Genomic DNA, 7,738 nt, shown 5'->3' with positions numbered 1-7,738 from the left:
CCAACCCGCCTTCCGCAGTTCCTCCTTGAGGTGGAGCCTCATGTGTCTGACCATTTCCGTCTTCTTCCGCCATGTTTGCCAGCATGCTCCGCGTGACTACGATGCACCCTCAGACTCAGCCTACACCGCCACCACGAAGCGCAATAAATCCCACTCACCCGCATCTTCAAAGGTCCACTTCCGTGTCTTTGACTCCGTGCCGTCGATTCCCGTGCGCGGTCTCGGCTCGACCGCTCTGCTCGCCGCGAAGCTGAGTTGGGGCCGATGGAAGCAGGCTTGCGGCCGATCGCTGCTCTTGGTTGTGGCCTTCTGTTTTCTTCTGCCAAATCCTCGGATGCGCCAGTTAAGATTGTTGTTGCTCGTTTACCCGAAGTCCGGCAGCGATCACGATACCAACCGCCCGGGCTCCGGTCGATTTCGCACGAGGCTCGCTGGGCACTGGTGTTAAAATTCTTGGAGATGGTGGCCGAATTGGTGAACTCGAGGCGTTTGTAGTTGTTGAAGCGAAACGAAGAGTTTATATACAGCTATTTACAGTAGGATACCTTGGTACATGAATAATAAAAGGAAAGACTTCAGACTTCAGTTAGACGCTAGCTCCAAGTGCGTAGAAGTCGCTCGAGCTTTGCAACTCCATTTAACTCTCCTATCCTTGGAGCATACACAAACTGCTCGAGAAGCGACGGCCAGGACTCTGCTCCCGCTGCAGGACCGGTCTAGTTGCCCGGTACGAGCTGTACCCTAAACTTCCGACGCGATCATAAAGTCTACCTCTCACTTAGGAACTCATAAATCCCTACCTAGCTTTAGCGGTCGAGACTCCTTGTGTCGCCGGGTGCAGCCCAGATCAGAGCTCAGACAAGAACGCTTTCTAACGGCCAAGTTCGGCCTTAAAACACCTCTGTGTTACTCCCTCTCGGGAACGCCCCTGTAGCTTTCGTCCTCCCGTAAGAGAGGGCCCAAAGTTCACATAGACACCTTGTGAGAAAACCGCGCCCCGGCTTTTAGCGGCGCGTAACAATAATAGAGAGTTTGAATATAACGTACACACTAAACTTTTTTACGCCCTTTTGGCCAAAAAGGGTGTAAGATAATTGAAAAAAGGGTGTTGGGAGGCCCTTACGCCCTTTTTCTTGAATCTCAACACCCTTTTTTGTAGCTTTCCACCCTTTTTGCGTGAAAAAAAGGGTGTTGACCAACCTCAACACCCTTTTTTTTGGAAGGGTGTTGAAAGGGTGGGGAAAAGGTGTTCAGCTCATCATTGATTGAGGTCATGCATGCAATATAATTTCAAAAAGACATCCCATTGTGCCATCCACCCAACCTCGTCAAAAATGTTTAAAAGCAAAAAAAAAAAAAAAAGCTGCCAAATTCAATAAAAAGCAGCGGCAGCACCGACGTTGAAACAGGAAAAAATATCAACCCTTGCTTATTACGACATCGACAGAATAACACTCCCCCTCCCACTTTTTGTTTTCTACAACCTTGCACCGAGCACAGCACAACCTTGAACTGTGACATCTGTATCATCATTCCGTCGTTCCCTGTTCCTCTCCTGCCCCACCAGCACAATCATAGCCCCCTCTGACAACAGTCATTCTCGTCACTCAGTGGAGTTATAAAGTACTAGCAATCACAATTTTATTCCATTCTTATTGTTAGCGACCGTAAATATTGTGTACAAATGCAATAAACAGACCACCTAGTTTCTCCTGCAGAAACAACTTTGGAGAACAAGGCAGATATCAAAAGAAAACAAAAGTTGGGGAGGGAGGGGCATGAAATCGGGCGCTAAATAAACCGGCGCCAAATAATAAAACGATTACTTACACTAGAACACTGCCAAATTTCATTGCGCAGTGTTATCTTACTATCTGCTGCTTTTTTTAACGTTCAAATCGAGCGCCAAAAGCTTCAGTTCGCGTTTTGTGTTTGTAAACTTTAAAAATCTAAGCTTCTTTATTATATTGCACAGAAAAAAAAATAATTTACTGTTGTAGTCAGTAAAAGAGGCAATTATTTATTGTTTTCGTTTTAATTTCTTTACGCAACTCCCTGCCAACGGCCGAAACCCTGAGTACGGCGCGCGGCGGCGTGGCCGGATTCAGGAACAGATACCCCGTGACCCTCCATGCCGTGACCCGTCTTTCATGGATTGTTTACTGAGGTGTGCAGTTACACAAGCGCAGTTATTATGATTAATTGGACACCTCGTCGTCTTCGGTTATGTCTGTCGTGTTCGACTTCGCGATGAAGTATTTGAGAACAACTTTGCCACCTGAAGACGGCTAAGTTCGTTCGGCGCTTGCCCCTGAACGTCGCTCGCTCTTCTGCTTCGTTTCCTGCAGGTAAGCTGTCTCGACACATTTGCCGCCTTTCTTTTCACTGGATGCCGTTTGTAGCTTTCAGCGCCGCTTTAAGGATTCGTTAACAGGAGCCCGCGTGTGTGAATTGTTTAACTGAACGAGCTAGGTTGAACCTTGAGGGCTCGTCTTTAGAAAGGCGATGTGCGAAAGAACATTGTGGTGCTTGCATTGAGCGCTGAACGCGCTGGCGCGCAGTAACGCAGTGGCGCTCAGTAACTCAGTAACGTTTCCCATTCCGCAGCACTACCTTGAACAGCTTCAGAGTTCACCACTGCAAACCACGTCTTACGCGTAGTTTATCAGAACACGGGCGGCTACTCCTCTAAACTGTGCTGCGCAGCGTTTACGGCTTCGTTAATCACCGCTGTCATTTGTGCCGTGTTGGGAATGGCGAGGGAGAATCGTTTGCGAGCGAATGTGCGCCCCTCGCAAGCTTCGTTGCGTTTGCGGCGAGCCACCTCACCATGTGTACGGTGCCGCTGTACGCGGGCATTGATGTTGGCTGAATATTGTGTTGCCCGAGTTGTAACATTCGTGCACCCAATAATTTCCATTCTTGCCTGTGTGGTAATCATGTGTCATCCTGTTTTAGACCTCTGGACGGTCTGAGCACATCACGTCCCTCCATTCAACCGCACAAGAGCCAGAAGCATTGTCAACAGTGTTTGGCCGCCAGAACGTAAGTTTTCAAACACAGTTTTGGTAGCACAGTGGGCTACCATACTTGAATAATGTTCGATCACTTGAATGTACAAGTTCTCGCCCCCGTAACAATTATTGGTGTTTCATGCATAACCTAACATGTAGCCGCTAAATGGCAACCTTTCTTGTTAATTTCGGAAAACTCAGTTTCACCCAAAATCATAATGCGGGCGTAACAGTTAATCACCATGTATATGAACTTCCTGGTGTTAGTCATGTTTACGGTGAAGCCATATTTCTTAGGTGGTGACACCAAAATGTTGTTACCTTTGTAGTTTAGTCTTCGATAAAGCCTTACCAGTTCTGTTTTCAGCTATTTTTTGGATGTTTATCATGTGAATTGACAGTCCTTGCAGTCCACTTTTTCAAATAGTTATGTAACTGCCTGTACCATTTAAAGAGGCCTGATTGGAGTTCTGAAGGCTGCGATTTACGCACGCTAGTGCTGTACCGCCAATAAAGAAACATCCTTCCACAAAGAAAAACATTTGAAAGTGTAAAGTATAAGCAGCATTATTCTTAAGTGCAACATGCTAATTGCTAGTCCTGGGGCTTTTCCTGAAAGCACTGTGGATGTTATGAGAGAAGAAAACCACTCAAACACGTCTGCCAAGGTTGTTTCTGCTCCAAGATGCGTGCAAGCATTGAGTCTTCTGAGCAATACATTACACCCTTTTTTTTAAACAACCGACGTGCATGCTGAACGTACTCCTGATTGGGCGTGTGCCAGGCGCGTAGCCAGGAATTTTTTTCGGGGGGGAGGTGGAGGGGTGTGGTCGACCAAAAAATGGGACGGGGAAATATGTAGGCAAGGCATCTTGTGCGTTGTTTTGCAAACGAAGCTTGAAATAACTGACTTTAACATGCGATTTGTGTATGCTCAACACTACCTGTAAAGCCCACCTTAAAGGAGCCATGAAGACAAAATACAAGTTGGGTTTATTAGAAAGACTGCTTAGTCCTGATAACAATGATCCCAATATCATCGCAATCTTCGAAAAAATAACGGAGATATTAAGGAAAATGTTTGAAGCAGTCGCGACCCCCTAGCCAATTTCCCGCAACTTATCTATGACGTCACGGAACCTTGTTTGTGCGATTGGCGGCCGCCTAACTGACCTGTCGCGACGGCACATGACTGGACGTCTGTAATCCGGCCTCTAGTTTCATTTGACCGCATCACTTGAACGTTAACGTGCAGTTAAGGCACTGAAAATTATGTTTTATTGTGGGCCCGTATGACGTCATTCTTGCTCATAACACGTCACTGTGGCGCAAAATTTGAAAGTTTTTAAATACTTCTTGCTTTTTTTTCGTTAAAAAACATATTTTGCGGCTCAAATGGAGCTGAGTGACATACTGAATCCTAGTTCTTTCAAATTAAACGAAGTTGTATTTTCTCTTCATGGCTCCTTTAAGGAGCTTAGATGGTGATGATAGTGATGATCAGCTAAATTGCTGTTCGCTGGTCTAGGGGCAGACAACGGGCGATTCATTCGTCCGCAGAGCAGGTGGTTAGGCGGACCCGCGCTCGTGAGTGTGATCATGAATGCGCTCGTGAGTGGCGCGCGGACCCCGAAGTTCGTCAGGCGGAAGTGGAGGCCAACACTGAATGTTTACTATCAAGATTCTAGTGTTTTAGAAAAGGGACTATTAAGTTTTCTTGTCAGCTATGAAGTACAGTCGAGCACGATTTGAAGGTTATCGAGCGGCCAAGCGTGCCACCAGCCCACGGTTTCGTTTCGGACCATGAAAATCGAGATTTCACACTCTTCGCTCCCTTGTTGGCTGTTCCATGATACAACAATGGCCTGCACGACTGACTTGCCACACTTTGGGTTTCAAGCTGTACAGGGCCGTCCACGCTAGGTGCGAACACGGCGCAGCGTGACCTTGCTCCGCGGAGCGCCAGCGCACAATCTGCGGCCGCGCATCGGAGCTAAGCGGCGCAGGCGCACAGGGGCTTGGAGGTGGGGCTTCGTGTCGTCTGCTACCGCGGGAGAGCGCCGTGCCTGCTTTGCTGTGAAGCACGCCTAACTGTAGGCTTGCCTGTAGCGTCTAAGCGCGCTGCGACAGCATTGCGGGAAAGCGCACTTTCCTTACTGCGGCGCGTTGTGTAGTTTCTGCCTACGAGAACCCACAGCTTCCACTTTTCAGTTCCGCGGTGCAGGTTAAATGCAAGTATTGTTGCAAACGTTTCAGGACTGGCTTGGTTTGGTTCAATGAGAGACGCTGTATAGAACGGCATCGTATAATTTCGGCCACTAGGATTTATTTAATGCTCACTGGCATTACGCAGGACATAATTGTCTGTGCATTTCGCCTCCGTGGAATTTCGGTCACAGCGGCTGGGTTTCGATCTGCCGAATTTCTTCCAGATGTGTATTGGCTTTTTTCAAACATATGAATATCGCGCATCGTCGAGATGGTTCAAGCAGTCGCCCAGCCAGGAAGTCACGCCCCCAGCACAATCGTCTACTCTACGGTCGAATCCTGGACCGGTCCCACTCTAGTGTGCTAAATTATAATGCATACGTCATTGGTTGCGCTCCCTACATGGCTAGTTATTTGGAGAAAGCGGCCCCTCCCTTTGTTGCCACCTGTGCGCATCCTCCTTTATGGTAAGACCCGTACTTCCTCGCGACTCCTTGAACCATCTCAACGATGCGCGATATTCATATGTTTGAAAAAAGCCAATACACATCTGGAAGAAATTCGGCAGATCGAAACCCAGCCGCTGTGACCGAAATTCCACGGAGGCGAAATGCACAGACAATTATGTTCTGCGTAATGCCAGTGAGCATTAAATAAATCCTAGTGGCCGAAATTATACGATGCCGTTCTATACAGCGTCTCTCATTGAACCAAACCAAGCCGCCAGTCCTGAAATGTTTGCAACAATACTTGCATTTAACCTGCACCGCGGAACTGAAAAGCGGAAGCTGTGGGTTCTCGTACGCAGAAACTACACAACGCGCCGTAGTAAGGAAAGTGCGCTTTCCCGCAACGCCGTCGCAGCGCGCTTAGACGCTACAGGCAAGCCTACAGTTAGGCGTGCTTCACAGCAAAGCAGGCACGGCGCTCTCCCGCTCTAGCAGACTACACGAAGCCCCGCCTCCAAGCCCCTGTGCGCCTGCGCCGCTTAGCTTCGATGCGCGGCCGTGGATTGTGCGCTGGCGCTCCGCTGAGCGAGGCCACGCTGCGCCGTGTTCGCACCTAGCGTGGACGGCCCTGTACATTCGTTATTACCAAGCACAGACTTGGACTTGGTTGCCCTTTATCTACACCAATGATAACGAACTTGCATGGAATATTTGCTAAAGCTGTTGTTCTTCCTGCTTCGTTTGAAAGAGTAGCTTTCCCGCGACAACCTCCGAATCGCAGTGGACTGTACATGCGGCGCATTCGTATATTATGGCGGTGAAACTAGCAAATGTCCGTCTTCGTCCTTAAGTAATCGCCTTTTGTTATTTTTTGTGCTAGTAGCGCGAGTAGTAAACTTTCGCTAAGCGGAACACCTTATTGCACTGCTGTTGAATGTTGAGCTTGTTGCACGTTCCTTAAATTTCATTATATTTGTATCTGTTAAATCGAAACAGACATGGCTTCAGTAAAACTCCGGTTAAGCAAATACAGAATGCTGATTCTAACCAACAGGGAGGTCAAGGAAACTGGAATAGTGCCAAAAAAACAAATCTCCGCATTAGGGAGAATTGTGTAGTTTTGTTGATGTGGAGGAAATACAAGATGGGCAGAGCAATGCTTTTTATGCAGCAGAAATTATGGATCTGCAATAGTCAATAAAATGCGATGTCGGTAGAAAAGTAAATATATCAAGGATTGATAGTTGACTGAACAAAATACAGCGACGTGCTCTGTCATGTGATTATACTTTGTACCAGTGTAAAGACAAGGAATGACACGCTCCCGACAACATGTAAGCCTATATGAGGCTTTTCCTGCTGTTCTGCCATTCCCCGGCCGTGCTGTTCCGCCATTGAAACAGTGGGGCTGTTTCGATTGGCTCGTGGAAGGTTCCCAGCGCTTGTCGGTGTATTTGGCGCGAAATGCAGCCGGGCTGTATATGTTGACAGGTACAGCATCTGGAGCGGGCGCAGGGATCAGACGTTGACATAGCCCTTGTTTTCAGCTTTATATGAGCAAGAATGTCCTTAAAACTGCAGGTTCTCCGCGCCTGCAGGTGACTTCAGGCGGTTTTTCAGGCTGCTTAAACCGCAGCCCAGCAGTTATCTTCTTGGATGTTCTTTTCCCCGGGGCTTCTCCTCCAAGCCGCAGTAGCGCTGAGGATCTGACCCCGGGTATCCTCAACCGACAAACTCAGCCTTCGATACAAAACTGTACATTTATTTACAGCCCGGCGGGCGACTAAAAAACAGTGCTCAGGCGGAGCTCGAAGACGACGGGCTGAGCTCTCCTGCGCCCGGACCACGTCTCCCGATGTCTTCTCCTTGTCTTCATCTTCCCTCCACCCTGACGCTGGGGGCTAGGGAAGAGGGAAAAGCGAGTCCTTTTTGGGGGGGTCCAACCCCATGTGGTGGCCATTAGCGCATCCGGTGCGAGCAGGCGTGACCTTCCTCGGGATGCGCGGAGTTTCAAGGCGCCAAGCGACACGTGCGTTCAATTTCTGTGCCGCTCGTCCCGGGGCCCGC

General features: G+C 48.5%; 1 long non-coding RNA gene across 1 annotated transcript; it reads left to right on the top strand.

The window, feature by feature from the left end:
* The first annotated feature begins 2,013 nt into the window (after nucleotides 1–2,013).
* LOC144149236 (uncharacterized) lies at nucleotides 2,014–7,397 on the top strand. Its single transcript, XR_013318241.1, has 3 exons — nucleotides 2,014–2,348; nucleotides 2,959–3,045; nucleotides 7,253–7,397. It is a non-coding gene; the product is annotated as an uncharacterized LOC144149236 (long non-coding RNA).
* The last annotated feature ends 341 nt before the right edge of the window (nucleotides 7,398–7,738 follow it).

This window comes from Haemaphysalis longicornis, unplaced genomic scaffold (assembly GCF_048455015.1).
Source record: "Haemaphysalis longicornis isolate Haplotype H1 unplaced genomic scaffold, Haemaphysalis longicornis Haplotype H1 scaffold_8, whole genome shotgun sequence".
In the NCBI taxonomy this organism is placed as follows: Eukaryota; Metazoa; Arthropoda; class Arachnida; order Ixodida; family Ixodidae; genus Haemaphysalis; species Haemaphysalis longicornis.
This window is presented reverse-complemented; position numbering and strand designations above follow the sequence as displayed.